The sequence below is a fragment of the Poecilia mexicana genome, unplaced genomic scaffold, assembly GCF_051168715.1.
Source record: "Poecilia mexicana isolate PSO_F unplaced genomic scaffold, ASM5116871v1 scaffold_10, whole genome shotgun sequence".
In the NCBI taxonomy this organism is placed as follows: domain Eukaryota; kingdom Metazoa; phylum Chordata; class Actinopteri; order Cyprinodontiformes; family Poeciliidae; genus Poecilia; species Poecilia mexicana.
Genome location: NW_028263379.1, coordinates 11,861,807 through 11,877,916, shown reverse-complemented (window position 1 = coordinate 11,877,916; position 16,110 = coordinate 11,861,807). Strand labels below are relative to the sequence as shown.

The window sequence follows — 16,110 nt, the reverse complement described above, 5'->3', positions numbered from 1 at the left end:
ATTTTAGCATCAGAGAAAATAATTGTTGATTTTGTGTTTGAAATGCTATATAATTCTGTTAAAATGTTACATTTATGCAGAGTAATCGTGGTATTTTTACCTGAGAATCACATTCTGGCCCAAACACTTTGATATAGAAAACCTAATGAGTGAACCCTATTGAAACAATTATTTTATAATGATTATAAAGACAGCGCCTCCCTCTCCCTCTCTATGTGTTGTGCATCTTCAGCTCTGACATTGCAGAGCAGTATGTCAAAATCACATTTCCTGTTACCATAAGGGTAGTTTAGGTTCTGGATTCAGTTAGGTGGTTTTAACTCCAGTTTGCACATTCAGATTAATCCTAGTTTACATTCTCATATTTCTGTGCTCACATCATGACAGGTAAGTCAATGGAAAACAACAAGATTCCCCCATCCCCCTAAAGATAAACAGCCACAGGTCATTCAGCTCTCTTACTCCATAATCACATTTTGGCACAGTAGTTAAGCGGTGCAGGGGACTGCGCTGTAATTAGGCCACTCGGTCTTACCTGAATCCAGAGAGCAGAGCAGGCCTGCTGCTTTGCACGGGGATCCACTCCTTTAGCAACAACAAATATCTGACTTTTCTGAACTCCAGCCTGGTGCCTGGTGGGGAAATAACCGCCCAAAACGGCCGGGCTGAAGCCGCCGTGTGGTGGGAGGAATTAGTGTGGCTGCTGCCGCCGTGCAGGACAACGACCCTGTCCACAAACTACTTCGCTGCTCCGCCGTGCGGGAGACTCCAGCATGCCCTTCGCCATTCGCCCAGCAATGGCTGCGTGTAATCGGACAAATCGCTGACAGGCGGCCAGATGAGAAATCGGCAAAACAAATACAAGCGGCCGATCAGTGAGGAGGGAAACGCCGTAGAGAGCCGTAACAGTCACACAAAGTGGGCAGCTGACACATCGCATTGTGTCTGAGCCTGGGGCAGCGGGCTGGGGAGGGGGGCAACCCGGAGACCCGAACCTCCGCGCAGGAGCTCCGGATGAAATCCCCCGGCTGCGACCGGCTGCTTTCTTTCACGGACTCCACACCGGATGTGTGAAGCTGGGAGTTTTTTTTATTTATTTTTTATTTCAAAACTTGTTATCCACGCCATTATTATAAATCAGGGATGTGGTATTCCGCACAAGCGACGATGGCAGCTGCGATGCCACGGATGAATGCACTTTGTTTATGTTCAAGGGCCTGTTTTTATTTTGTTCAAAGTGTGTCGTCTTCAAAGTGGGCTCACATGCTCATCTAAGTGTTAGTCATATCGGAGATTATCGACCCTATTTAGGCCGCCATGCTTCACGGCGAGGAGGATGTCCCGTCTAAGTTGGTGCTTCACCTGGTCAATAATGTCGAGGCTGCGGGGAAGTCAGGACACGCAAACCCACAACAATGCCCTTCCATCTTGGTATAAGTGATCAATTATTCCACAGTATGCTACAGGAAGGACAGCAGCCGCTCACAGAAACAGTCCAGAGTGATGTTATCCTCCAGGTTAATGGATGGCCCTGTGTGCTATGTTGTGTTAAATCTATCCCAGAAATGTTCAAATCGCATCTACGGGGGTCTAAACTGTGTCAGGATCTGGATTTTACCCCGCACCCGGCACGCATGGACGGCACTTCCACGGATGTCATCCCCACAACTTGGCTGTCCGTATACATGTGACACGATCCCGCATTTAATGCCGCGGGATAACAGAGAAACATCACGCCAACTACTGTGGCTCCTTCGAGACACAAACCGGGAGGGGAAACGCAAATATCCAGGTCAAAGTTTGGCAGAGTTTTACTCGCCCTCGGCAGCGTTGTGCAATGCCCCCTTTAATGCCCCCTGCTCGCCCGTAACGCCTTTGTTATTAGTAATCGCATGGTATTGCACCGTCTTACCTTGCGCTCCGAGCCGTCGACAGCCTCAAAGCCCGCACACAGCGCAACAAGCGGCCGCCGCCGTCGCCCGGGCTTCGGTGAGGGGCCACGGGTGGGATTTTTGAAGCAGAATGAATACAGTAAGCAATTTTGGCTTGTCCTCGCGATCTTCCCTTATTGCCAGTTTTCGGTCTGCAGCAGCTGGAGATGAAAATCGCGCACCCTGGGTCCTAGCGCCGGCATAAGCCCTACAGGTGAATAACAGGCAGACATGCTGCTCGTTGGGTCTCAGCCTTTCATTTTGGAGTCTTTAGTTGCTGTCCCCCACATTATCTGACTGATATGTAACCCAAAAACAGCCGAAATAAAGCGAGATGTTATTCTGAATAAGCAAGTATTTGATTTGAATTACACAGGCCAAATTAAACTTTCGTAATGGTGAGGGCTGGAAACGCTGCTTCTGCCATTTTAACTCACAAACGGGTGTGAACACAGCACCCTAACTTCCCCTTACTGACTCCAGCTAAAACACAGAGCTTATTTAAGGAGAAAAGTTCTTGTTTATTAAAGTACTCACATTTTATCTCATTACAACCATACAACATGTTTGATTGTGATTTTATGACAGATAACACGATAAAGTACAAAAGTGGGATGGGGAGTCAGAAGTCAGATCATACATTGCTGTCACTTTTATAACAAATATAAATCTGGAAAGTGCGGTGTGCTTATATATTCACCTAGCCTGGTGAAAGTCAGCTCCTATTTGCTTCAACAGAGTGTCTCGACTTTCGGCCACTGAGAAAAATGATTGCTTACTCGAGGTGTGGATTCTGTTGAAGTTTTAAATTTTACTCAGTGGTTAATATTTGGCCATGACGTAGGTAATGCACCAGTTCGACTGGAAACAACCATCCTTTGCTGCCTTCAGCCTCTTTCTCCCACATTATCTGACTGAATGTAACGCAAAAACAACCGAAATAAAGTGAGATGTTATTCTTAACCATCCTTTGCTGGTTGTTTCCATGCTTTGCTGGTTCCATTCTTCGAGGATAGAGGTGCCAAGCCGAACAAGCCGACTGTTGATGTTAATTCAGTTTTTTTGGAAGCCTGGCCAACATGGCTTCATTCACTTCCTCCACTGCGTTTGCTAAACTACATGCAGGCTACAATTCTAAAACAGGGCAGAAAATAAATGTCATCACTCACAACTTTTCTTTCTGTTCGCTGATTGGTTGCAAGTCCACCAGAGAAATCAAGTTCAATTGGAGAAATACCAAATGGAGCACCAAAGGGACATGATAATTGAGCAGAGCTGAACATAGGAAGTTAATGGCCAGGCTAATATTGACCCTTTTTAATAAATAAAAAACTAAATAAAGTCCAGTGGAAGTAAATGCCTCTAGAAGTCACCTATTTAATATAATCTCAGAGGCTCTGTGAAACCTTCAGCGAACAAAGATCATGAAGACCAAGGGACACACAGGTCAGAGATAAAGTTGTAGAGAAATATAGCTTGTCATAAAATTGCACTGTAGGCCAGATATGGGGCCAACAAACTTTAATCTTTGTTTTTAGTTTTTTTTTTTTTTTTTTTTGTATCCCAGATTCATGGATTTAGATCCAATTCAAAACACCAGAAGAAGGCATGGCGCTGTTTTAAATGAGCACGATTTTACGTTTAATTACAGACTCCATCTTGACTTTCATATTAATAATGACTGAAAACATTGCTTCTGACACTTCAACTGTTTTCACCTGAAATGTTTGACATTTTCGCCTGAAGTGAAAATGTGAAACTGGAGAGCTGATGTGAAATCATCTAGTTTAAATTGGAAGGATGGATGGATGGATGGACGGACGGACGGACGGACGGACGGACGGACGGACGGACGGGCGGGTGGGTGGGTGGGTGGATGGATGGATGGATGGATGTATGGACGGACGGATGTAAGGACGGACGGATGGATGTACGGACGGGTGGATGGATGATGGATGGGTGGGTGGGTGGGTGGGTGGATGGATGGATGGATGGATGGACAGATGGACTTTGCTTTGGGCAGTAGTAAGAAGTGTTGGAACAGAAATAGCTAATCTCCAAACTGTTCTTTCAGTTTCTCATTAAATTGTAAGAAATATCTTGGTGTGCTGCACCATTATGGCGTCTTTAATTAAGAGAACCCAACTTCTGAAAAAAAGAGCCACATCGTTCATAAACCCTTCAGCACCAAACTTTCTACTTGGTACACTGCAGCCACCTTTCTCCTGGCTAAAGCCAAACGCTGAGCTGCAGCCTGGATTTAGTGAAGTGAGGCTGCGATGCAGCTGCTCAGAAACAGAAACTTACTCCATGAAGCTTTCTATGCTTCATTGTTCAGATACTTTGAAGGCCACATAAAGACTGGAGCTCTGCAGCTTGTCGATGACCTCTGCACACTGTGTCACGACCCTGGGGTTTTTGTGTTATAATAATTTTTTGTAATTTATTTATGTTCAATAGAACTTGCCATATTCTGTTCAGCTCTCTGTATTCATTATAGCTCTGTGGTGTTGCCATATTAGTTAATTCCTTTCTGTTTAGTTTCTTAGTACTTGTGTTGTGCTGCTTTTACATTCCAATTTATTTTCTCAGATTACTGTCAGATCTTCCTCCTTCGGTTTGTAGACTCATTGGTTGTTAGTTCTGCTCCCTCTGTGTTAATTAGTCTTCCTCCCACAGCTGCGCCCCTGATCATCTCATCTGGTTCTCTTGTCATTTTCCACCCGTCTCAGTATTTTACCTCCTGGTTTTTCAATGCTCTTTGTTGGATTCTTACGTTTCTCTACCGCTATTTTATAACCTGTTCTCATTGTGCTTCTGTTGTAAGTTTTGTCATTTTACTATAAAAGTGTCCACAATGGTCCTCAAAGGCTCTAGTCTGCGTTTGGTCCAGCTTCAGTGACACAGAACATGACAATGTGTGCCTCAGCATCCGCTGACCTGACTCTGTGGATGCCACTTTGTGGCTGAGTTGCTGTCATTCTCAAACGCTTTCACTTTGGAAAATTTAGTAGGGAAGAAATATCCTGGCCGGACCTTTTGCCCAGTTAACATATTATCAGGATACTTTTTCTGAAAGTGACTCATTCTTTTACAAAATGTTTGTAAAAGCAGCTTGTAAGCTCAGGTGCTGGAGTTTATACGACTGTGGCCATGGAAGTGATTTGAATGCCTCTAGAAGTCACCTGAATTAAATGATTTGGATGGGTGAGCAAATACATTTGCCAATATAGTGCAATTTCTGTGTAAGTCTACTTTTTTTACTGTGAGTTTTTTGGGATAAAATCTTAGCTTTACTTCTCAAATTTCTGTGCAAACTTCAAGAGTTAACTCAATCCTACGGGATAACATTCTTTCCCCTAAAGATAAACAGTCAAAGGTTATTTATGGTAGATCTACGACTCCATAGTCACATTTTGGGATAGTAGTTCAAAGTATTCTCACCATGATGAAACTACAACAAACATCGGTTTAAAATTTACTGTTGTTCTCGTATGTAAATTTTACGTTTCTAGCTATTTTTGACATCTAACAGTAAAGATTTACTGTAAATTAAACACCTGTGTGATCCAAACACGAAACACACTTTGTCACCTGAGGCAGAGCCACCAATGGTGCATATAAAGTCAGGTGAACATGGTTGTCTCTGTCGGTTCCTGGGCATTAAAGCACCACTGAGATAGTGAAAGGAGAAACAAGCAGCTGGCAGCTTTTAAATGTCTGGACAGTATTCACTTTTTCCACATTTTTTTATGCTAAATCCTTATTCCAAATTTTATCAAAATAATCTCTTTCCTTAAAATTCTATACACAAATACTCAATTATGACAAAAATGTTTGAATTATTTATTTGTAAATTTATAAAAATAAAAAAAACTAGAAAACCAAGAAATCAGATGTACATTGTCAGCCTTTGCCATGAAGTTCTAAACTAAGCTGTGTCCACTGGTCAAACTTGCATGTTTCTACTGCTTAAATGGAGTCCACCTGAGCCGACTGGACTTGATTTGGAAAGGCTCAGACCTGTTTCTACGAGGCCCTACAGTTGGCAGTGCAGGTCAGAGGTCAAACACTAAGCATGAACTCAAAGGGATTGTCTTGAGGCTCAAATCTGGGGAAACGTTTCTGCTGTTTTGAAGGTCCCAGTGAGCTCAGTGGCCTCCGTTATCGGTAAGTGGAAGAAGTTTGGAACCAGCAGGACTCTTCCTGAAGCTGGCTGGCTGTCTGAACTGAGTGATTAGAGGAGAAAGGTCTTAGGGAGGTGTCCAAGAACCTGATGGTCACTCTGTCCAAGCTCCAGAAAGGACAACCTTCCAGAAGGACAATTATCATCTGGCCTGTAAGGTAGAGCGGTCAGACGAAAACCAATCCTTAATAAACATGGCAACCCATCTGGAGTTTACCAAAAAGCTCCTGGAGGACTCTCAGACCAAGAGAAACTAAATTTTCTGATTTGTTGAGACAAAGATTGAACTCTTTGGTGTGAATGCCAGACGTCATATTTGGAGGAAACCACGTACACCTCATCACCGTCTCTACAGTGAAGCATGGTGGTGTGAGTATCATACTATGGGGATGTTTGCAGCAGCAGGAACTGGCAGACTGACATTGTGGCATCATATTCAAACCCTGCACTTAGGTGTCAAATAAAAATAGTTTGCTTTCTAGTTCAATTTAAACATTTTTTTTTAAATAACCGTTATGCTTTTGCTGGGTGATGCCTTACTTGCTTTGAAAAAATATGTCTAATGATCCTGATTTAATTGTTACTTTTATTTGTTTCTTCATCTGTTTTATGAAATGTGCTTTGCTAACAAACCTGACTTGTCCAATTAATCACAGCAAATTCAGACTGCAGGACAAACAACACCTTGCAGGTTCTTTTTTTGGATTTTTTTCTTCAATAATAATAATAATAATAATAATAATAATAATAATAATAATAATTTCATATTGTGTTTATGTTTGTTGTCTTTGACTGCTATCTTAATTGGTTTGATGTTCTGAAACACCTAAGTGTGACACATAATGGAAACCAGGAAGGGTGCAAACACTTTTTCACTCTACTTTATGTGAGTGTTTTTCTGTGGAGGGGATTTCTGCTGTATGAACACAGTGAGTAAACAGTACATGTGCACTGATATCTGTGGGACATCTCTGTGTATTATACATCCTGTATTCATCAAGGGAATATATTTTCTTAATTTTGCTATACAATATTTTTAATAATACACTAGAAGAGATGTGTGAGTGTGGGTTTACTATTAAGGAGGCTGTGGACATGAGCGAGATAGTCTCTGTATTTCCTGTGTGAATAAAATATTGATGTTTAGGGTTCAGTTTTCAAACAGCTGCTGAATTTTGAGAGTTCTGGTTAGTCTGCAGCGAGCTAAGGCATCTGGTGGCAAACCTAATAAATATGAGAATTTTATAACCTGATATCACTGTCAATCTGAGATAAAAAGAAATATTTAGCACAGACAACTCAAACAGCATTAGTTCATTTGTGTCTATAATAAGTCTGCATTGAGACTGGTGTAAATATAGTTCTCTTCAAATGACACAGAAGGCTGAAAAGAAAAAAAAAATAAAGAGATGCTCTAAAAGTACAAAATGGATTTTTCTACCAGACATCATTGTCCATCTAAACTGACAGACTGGACAAGGAGAACATTCATCAGAGCAGCAACAAAGAGGCAGTTCAGGTGGGAAAATCTGTTGACAAGACAACCATTAGCTGTAGACTAAATAAATTCAGCTTTTATGGAAGAATGGAAAGAAGAAAACCACTGTTGAAAGAAAGTCATGACTTTTAACTTGCAGCTGTCATGAAGGGGCCGCAGCAAATATACGTGGAACTTGTCAAATTCAAACTTTCCAGACTTAATTCAAAACTAACTGAACATCATCGTGAACACAGCATCTCCAAGGTGAAACATGCTGGTGTCAGCAGCATCATGTGATGCTTTTCCTCCAACAGGGACAGGAGAAGCGAATGGATCTAAACGCAGAACTATCCAGGAGGGAAACCTGGTAGAGATGAGGACTGAGGCCTCCTTATGCTGAACCCCTGCACCACCACAGCACCCTGATGATGTCAGGCTTCTTAAAGATTGGTGATCAGCCAGAAAACTGCAATCAGTGCACTCCTATACTAACTTGAGGTTTCATAACTGTTTTGCAAAACATCTCTAAAACTGTGTTTTCCTTACATGAATGTGTTTCTCTCAATAAATATAAATACAATATACTCAACTTTATTGAGGCAACGTATAAAATGTGAAACGTTGAGAAGACTTTTTCAAGATAGTGAAAATGCATTTAAAATTTCACAGTCCTGTGTGTGTATTTTAGATTTTAGTCTGTTAAACTGGCCAATAGGGATTTTTTTTATTATTATTTTTGTAATTACTGCATTGGACATTGTGAAACTGCACCCACTGACAGGGGAAAACATCTACAACTACACTTGCTGAAAGGTATTGCAACTTTACTGCAATGATTACAATGTTAGATCAAATGGATAACAAAGTCGGCACACTGCTGACCCTGGATCAGTGGTCCAGATTACAAGCAGCCGCTTAGTGAGGAATGAAGTCATGCAGCCATTTTATCCTCTTCTGCTCACAGACTTCCTGCAGAAGATGTTGAGGATTGCTGGAACTGACTTTTTGTCTAATTCAGTTGGCTTTAAATAGCTTTTATTAGCTAGTATTAGTTAGATATTATTTTTATTAATTATAGTCGTTTAGTTGTAGTATTTTCACACTATGGTTAACTTTCTTAGGAGCAGAATTGAAAAACTATTTTATTGTGATTATCACTTGGTTAATGAATCCTCAGCAGATACTATTTTCAGAAAATGTATTCAGTTATTGTTGAACAACCGACCAAATCTGGTGTTCTCTCCCAACTTTTGCTGTTATTTTGCGGGCTAGCGTAAGTGCTGCCAGGAGGAGAATGGAGCGCCGTAATTTACCGACAGCTGACGTAAACGTCTTGTGTGGTGAGAAATGAAAGACGGAAGTATTGAATGAAGCAACTGCAATTGTTTTTCCAAGTTATTTTTGCCAGTGTAGTAGGTTTGCACCGATTGCAGGTTTCTGGCAGATCGCTGATTGCTGATGTTTAAAAACCTGGACAGCAGACTCCTGTTTTGGCTTATACCAATTTTTTTGTCTGAATTATTGCTAAATATAGGAAGAAAGTCGCTGAGTGGTCAATAGTGGGGTGACTGTTGTTAACTGTAAACGTGCAGAAATGACCTAGTGTGCTGGTCTGTCAGTCAAACCTCTCTCACAGCAGAGCAGAAGAGGACAGTGGTTTGATGAGGTAGATAAGATCGGCTTCACATATCAGCATCAGCCGATCTCTGAAGTCCCAAAGTTAAGGAAATCGACTGGCTGATAAATCTACGCACCCCTACAGTATGGCCATGGTTTCTACTTATTCAAGTCAAGCTAATTTGTCTGTAGAAGTAACACATCTAGTTGGGACTCAGCGGTTATCTGAAGTCTTGCTTTATGACTCCCTATGCCAGAGGTCTGAGGATAGCTTCATGAAGATAATCCAGGATCTGGAATTAGCATCTGTTTTTGTTTACAAAGGGATTTACCTCACAGAAGCATACAGGATGGTCAATACAGGGATGTTATTCTCCTGGAAGAGGTCTTTAATCATATGTATGTATTTGGTGATTTGGTGAGACATCTTTTACTTGGTGCTTTGGTGATGTGGTTGTAGATGAGGGTCCTCAGGCAAAAGGAAAGTTCACTGTAAGATCTCCAGCCTTGAGCTCCATTGTCCCATTGAAGGAAAACGCTCCCATGCCACGATAAATCCCCCTACATGCGGAGAACATCTGCCTATTCTGCTTTGCAAAGCAGAATAGGCACGTTTATGCCGTGGAAGAAAATGTAGAAATTTTATGTTCTCTAAGTTGCGCTCTTATGGTTGTTGAGCTGCAGTCAGCCTTCACTTGGGTCGGATATCTGCCTTGTTAGATCCTGAAGCTCAACACAGCTGAAATCATTTGGGTTCTACCCCTTGACCTTCTCCTGAAAGCGTCGAACCCGCTGTCTTCCTACATTCAACCTCTGCAGGGATGAATTGTTGCAAGAAGCCTTTTCCTTGTGCAGCTTACACTGCCACATTCAAAGACAGAAAGCCGTGTCGCCTTGGATATCAGAGGAGGGCATGACGGTGTGAATGCCTGACAGAAAATTACTTTAAAATCCAGATTTTTGTGAAGATTTTAACTATTCAAGGCTGAACAGCAGCATGTTGGAGTTTATCATTTTTCTTCTCCAGTTTCTTCCTGCTGCAGAAAATGTGATCTCTTGAAATTTCTTGTCCAGCTTTAACATTTTGGTCAGGACTGTAAAACTACCCGGTTCCAGTGTGTCTGTGAGGTATCCTTTGTGTCTACAGCCTGTACTCCCTGTTTTGACTGACTGTTGGACAATCTGGCCACGGCCTGACAACAATGGTGCTCCGCTGGGGGAGCCATTAAGTAGCATTCTGGTGCCTGTTTCTGACATGCACCGGGGGTCTGAATCTGCACCAAATGACACCAAAATCACACCATTCTTCTGGGTCCTTGTGTGTTTTTGTCAGCGACTCAATGAAGGGAACAGTAGTACAATAATTTCCTGATGTTTTATGAATGAAATTAAGAAATCAAGCGGTTCTCGGGATCAAAACAATATACCAAAGCAGCAACGCAGCTGATCCAATCTCAGAAAATTTTAATTTATAAAGATGCATTCACCTGCTGAAGGCTTTTAGAAAATCAAGCACTAAAGCAGCAGCTGATGAAATAATATCTTCAGTGATGAGCACTTTTCCTGTCTTCTCATTCCAGAATTTGGTCCAAAGGCTTGTAAATTTACTTCTAAACAACAAAAAATTTAATTTAAATTAGAAAAAATGTGACCTAAGCATCATCCAAAAATCTTAAAGTGTAAAAAAGGAGGCATGCATTGCTGCAGGGCTCATGAATCTCACAAAGCTGGAGGTATTTTGTTGGAACAATGGAAGAAAAAAGCTTGCTTAACCTGTTACATGTTGACTCCGCATTTTGTTTGATAATCGGTTCCTTTTGTTGTCATTTGAAATACCAAAAACAACAAGGTTCTAATTATATGATGTTTTAACTTTTCAGAGTAGCAAGAACTTAAGATGTGTTCAATATTTTCTTTTTGCATCGCTGTATTTTTTGACTAATTTGAAAATTTTCAGAAAGTAATGAGCACATGATGAATTCTGACTCTCCCCACATACAATTTTATCTAATAATCCTGCCTGCAGTGCCGGAGCCTGGATCAGTGGAAGTCTGTCCGGCTCTCAAGGTCTGCTATTGTACGCCATATGATAAATAGATGAAGCTGTCATCCCCATATTCTTGAACAAAGTCTTTCTGCCCTTCACTGCAGTGAACATGGCTAAAAATGAGAGAATCAGACTCAGAAGTTTGACAGGTAGATTCAAGAAGTGGATAAAAGAAAATAGTTTGATGTTAAATTAGTTTGATAGTCCAGCTACACTAGAATTATCATTTAAGTTTGATCTGCAACAAGAAAACAAAGACAGACAGAACTTCTTGTAAGATTGGGACAGTTGCTTGATTGAGATATTTTTGATGTGCACATTAATCAATGACAAAAACACTAAATTTCCAAAATATCCATACATTCACATGTAAAAGCACAAATAAATCTATTAACTCTAAGGATCAGAAATGTCAAGTAAGACGATCTTCTTTTAGACTTTCATACAGTTTAGAGTCCTTTTGAAAAGATCCTAGTCCTGGAGTCACAAGAGTTTATTGAACATTCAGTCACAAATAACATGCGTTACCTCTTCCACACATGTGCACTGCCAATCAGCTGGCTAAAAGAGGGACAATACATTGCATTTTTGCAATGTATTGTGCTATTTGAGAAAAATTGCAGTCACAAAATACTTGCCGTTTAACCTAAATTGGTACCACCTAATAATCCTATTACCAGAAACAGAGCACTGCACTTAACTCTAAACTATAAATATGGACTAAAAGAAAGAAAAACACATAAATATGACTGAAGAACAATTAAATGCAAGGAAAGCAATTAAAACAAACAAGGCCAAATTAGGCCATGTTGACACTGAAAAACTTAAATAGAAATGCATTTGAAGATTATTTTAGATTAGGCAGTGAGGAGCACTAGAAATGTTTTCAGTTTTTACCAGCTAAAAAATGTGCATTTTGAACCAGCTGCAAATACAAGAGGAACAACTAACTCACGCCAACATAAAGTCCACTAAAGACCATTTAAGATGGATCTCTGTCTCAGAGATGCATATAAGTTGGTATATCACAAATTATCACAATAATTAATAGAAAAACCTTTATTTGCCACACAGATCCCTCTCTTCTGCCGTCTTTATTTTAAGCAGTACTAACGACCTTGCATTAAAAAAGGTGTGACAAGGTTTGACAAAGAAGCTTCAGGGACACGTTGAGATTGAATAATAAACTCAGTCATGCTGCTTCTCTCTGTAGTCTTAGTTTGTTGTTGTAAATGTTACACTCAGTCTCTCATGTTTTAACCTTTTTATGTGTGCCATGTATCTGTTGTGAAATATTAGAAATAAACAATTAATACTTTGACTAAATAGTATCATCGTGTGTTTGAATGTGTTGCTGCTGTCAGACATCCATGTACAGCTATGGTTGACATGGATATCATATTAATTTTAGGGATTTAATTATGAATTTGTACTGACACAATAGATAAAAGTGTAAAATGCGTGTCAAAATGTACATACAAACTCAAATATATGCATGCATTCACCCTCACCAGTACTTGGTTAAATGTCCTTAGTAAGTACCACAGAGAAACTACACACTTCCATCAATGCATATCTGGTATAACTCTTTCTCAATAATTAACCAGAGGTGGGTACTAACAAACAAACTAACTAGTTACATTTACTGTAGTACATTTGGAAAAAATGCACTTTTAGTTGTACTTTTACTGCACCATAGGGGAGATATATATTTTAATCCATGGCTACCTTACTATATCTAGAAAATGAACCACACATATTTAAAATATATGTTAAAGTGATACTTCTAGTATGTAAACAAGTTTGTTCTAAAGTAATTTTCTATCTGCTGAGCCTTTTGCAGGTCAAGTCAATGTACAGTAAACACTGCATATTGTCACTAAAACTACTTTGCACTTTTTTAGCACATGTACATCACCTACTTCAAGTACTTAAAAAGCTTTATGATGTAAAACTAATTTCTTATGCCTACATTTCTTATTTTGTAGTGATGCTACTTATTTGAAGTATTTTACTCTTTAAAACATCAGAATTACATAACTATATAATTTTGTCTATCTGTTTACATCATTTTTCTAAATAGATGCTATGATCTGTTACTCAGTACTTTAACTTGTGATCAACTGAAAGGTCCCAACATAGAAACTGGTATTGAAGTGAATCTACCAATATTACCCCCCGATCAAACCTCAGGAGGCTCCTGCTGTAGCCTGTAGCCACTAAGATGTGGCTTTCTGCTGCTGCTGCTTCACTCTATTGAGTTTATCTGTGATTGTACTGTTTGGTGTTAGCTGATGTGATGGCAGTGATGTATGTTTGTGCTTGCATGTTCTGCAGAGCAGGAACCTGCTGAAAAACTATATTTGTTCCGAGTCAGGCCAGATTACTTTTTAATCTTTTCTTGTTTTATTTTTCTAAATAAAACAAATAAATAAAAATGAGCTCTGCCATTTCTGATAAGGGTGCTTATTTATCTTGTCAGAGTTATAGCTGAAGCTTGTTTGTGGCAGCAAAAAAGCATGAGGGTTCTAGCTTACACATGAATATATGCACCCAGGGCCGGATATAGAAGGATGTGGGTCCCTGGGCTGGGGCCAGTTTTGGTGCCCTATCCAATAAGGAAAAATATTCTATTAATGGAAATTACTGTAAATTAATACATAGTTTCATGTGACATCACACTTTCAGGAACTTTGTAGCTGGAAGCCATCTTGGTAGGTATCTGTAACTAACTGTTCATGATGGTTGCTATGGAGTTGGTATGACAACAATAAATAAGACACATTCTTGGAGCTAGCCCTCGCCTAGTTTCTAATCTATAAATCTATCTAATTTATAAATAATATAAGTACATTACAACTCTTACTTGATTACTCAATTTTTGAGCACTCTTCTTTCATTTTGTTGATCTCAAAGCCATGGTTCATCTGTGCTTTGCGCTACGCTTGCCGAACAAGATGGCGGTTAAGTGGCGTGGATCACTTCCGGTTCAGACTTGTGGGACAATAACTCCATGTTGTTCCCAAAGAAATTGACTGTAACTTCATAATTATCCAATACTTCAATGTACTGTCTATATTCATAAAAATAACAAAATATTAATAGAACTCAAAAAGAAAAATAAGGAAAGAAAAAATCCTTGGGCCCTCTCAAAAATCGGAGCCCTCTGCTACTGCCCCTGTAAGCCCTTTCTCAAGTCTGGCCCAGCAACTCCACAATATAGATAGCTTTAACTTCCCACATGGGGATCAGAAATAATATAATATAAATCTAAACTCTAAATCTAATTGGGTTTTTTATAGTCTTTTAAGTAGATTGTTACATAATCATTCCACCCTGAGAAAGACCAGCTGATTAACAGCTCCAAATTAACATAACATTCATGGTGATAATGGGTGGACGTACATTTCTTTACTACGAATAAGACTCTTTCTGTCAAACTTGATCACTTTAAATGTTCCTGCTAAATATACGATCTTTATCTCAGCGACATGTCCGTATTTTTCACACAACACATCAGTGTCCCACATTCACATGACATCATAAGCTGGCGAGGTGCAGCAGCAGCGAGCCATTTCCTTCAGTTTGACCGTCCACACACTCATCACGCACCATACCAGCAGGACACGCAAAAACAGCTTTGTTCCGGACGCTAATCTCGACTAGCTGCCCGTGCGAGTCGGCGGAAAACGAGAAAAGAAATAGGGACAAATTACGAGGATTCGCTCCACTCCGTGTTTATAGTTTACAAGCTGCAGCTCAGGGTGATCAGAGACAAAAGCTAACCGTCCCAACAGGAATCGACCCTCAACTGGACGTAAACAGGAGCAGCCGAAAGTAAGCAGGCGAGCGAGCTGGGACTGAGACAGCGCAGCGTGGAGGACACCGTGACTTTCCGCGCTGTCATTCCCATACGTTGTCACAAACAACCGCGCTCTGCAATGCACGCGGAACTGCGCATTCCTCTGGTATCGCGTCATATGCCGAGTCCAGGCGCTCGCGAAGCCAGTTGGTTCCATAGTGTAGCGGTTATCACGTCTGCTTTACACGCAGAAGGTCCTGGGTTCGAGCCCCAGTGGAACCAAGCGAACATTTTCCACTCTGTCATCAAAAAAGAAGTGAAAATTCATTATTTCCGCCTTTCGGCCGAAAATTCAAACGAGTACAAACCTGATGAAAACTTACAGTTCAAATGTGGGCCGTAAATTTTCTTCATGGTTCTCTGGATCTGGCTGATTTTCAGAGCCGTTAATGTGGTTATTTTTTTTTTCATTTTAGTGCTTCTGTTTCTTTTCCCCATCTTGTTGTCCCTGGTCGCAGCAGATGGCTGCCCTGCCTGAGTCTGGTTCTGCCAGATATTCCTACCTGTTAAAACGGCTTTAATTCTCCCTTGTTGCCAAGGGATCGCTCATAGGGAATTGCTGAATTTCTTTGCATAAAAATGTCCCGAGAATACTTTCTGCTATATATTAAGGCAATATAAACACAGTTTGCCCTATTTCTTAATTTTAATATTATTTTTTGGGGTGAATCTTTTTTTTTACTTGAATTTCCTCACTGGAAGATATGTATACTATATTTTTCTGCTCTATTAACTAAGGATATCTGAATTTGTGAGACAACAGAAACACAAACTTCTTGGCTCAACAGAACCTGCTAGTTTTTGCTTTCTTTATTCATTAATTTAGAAACTATTTCTGGTCTGTTTGAAAGAAAAAGGCAAAAAAGACCAATTGTTTTGGGAACTAGTGTCTGGAAAATATGCAATTTCCATAAACATTTTGAAAGTGATTCAGGTTAACTATATATATTCGTTTGACTTCTCAAGAGAGTAATAAATCAAAAATCT

At 40.1% G+C, this 16,110-nt stretch overlaps 1 protein-coding gene and 1 non-coding gene across 2 annotated transcripts in view; one reads left to right on the top strand and one right to left on the bottom strand.

Moving 5' to 3' along the window:
* bcorl1 (BCL6 corepressor like 1) overlaps positions 1–2,185 on the bottom strand; it is a 28,284-nt gene extending 26,099 nt beyond the window's left edge. The window contains exon 1 of the mRNA XM_015006048.2: positions 1,913–2,185. The gene's annotated coding sequence lies outside the window, so the exon portion shown is untranslated. The remainder of the gene's footprint in view (positions 1–1,912) is intronic.
* A 13,087-nt stretch (positions 2,186–15,272) lies between these two features.
* Positions 15,273–15,345, top strand: trnav-uac (transfer RNA valine (anticodon UAC)). The gene has a single exon. It is a non-coding gene; the product is annotated as a tRNA-Val (tRNA).
* The last annotated feature ends 765 nt before the right edge of the window (positions 15,346–16,110 follow it).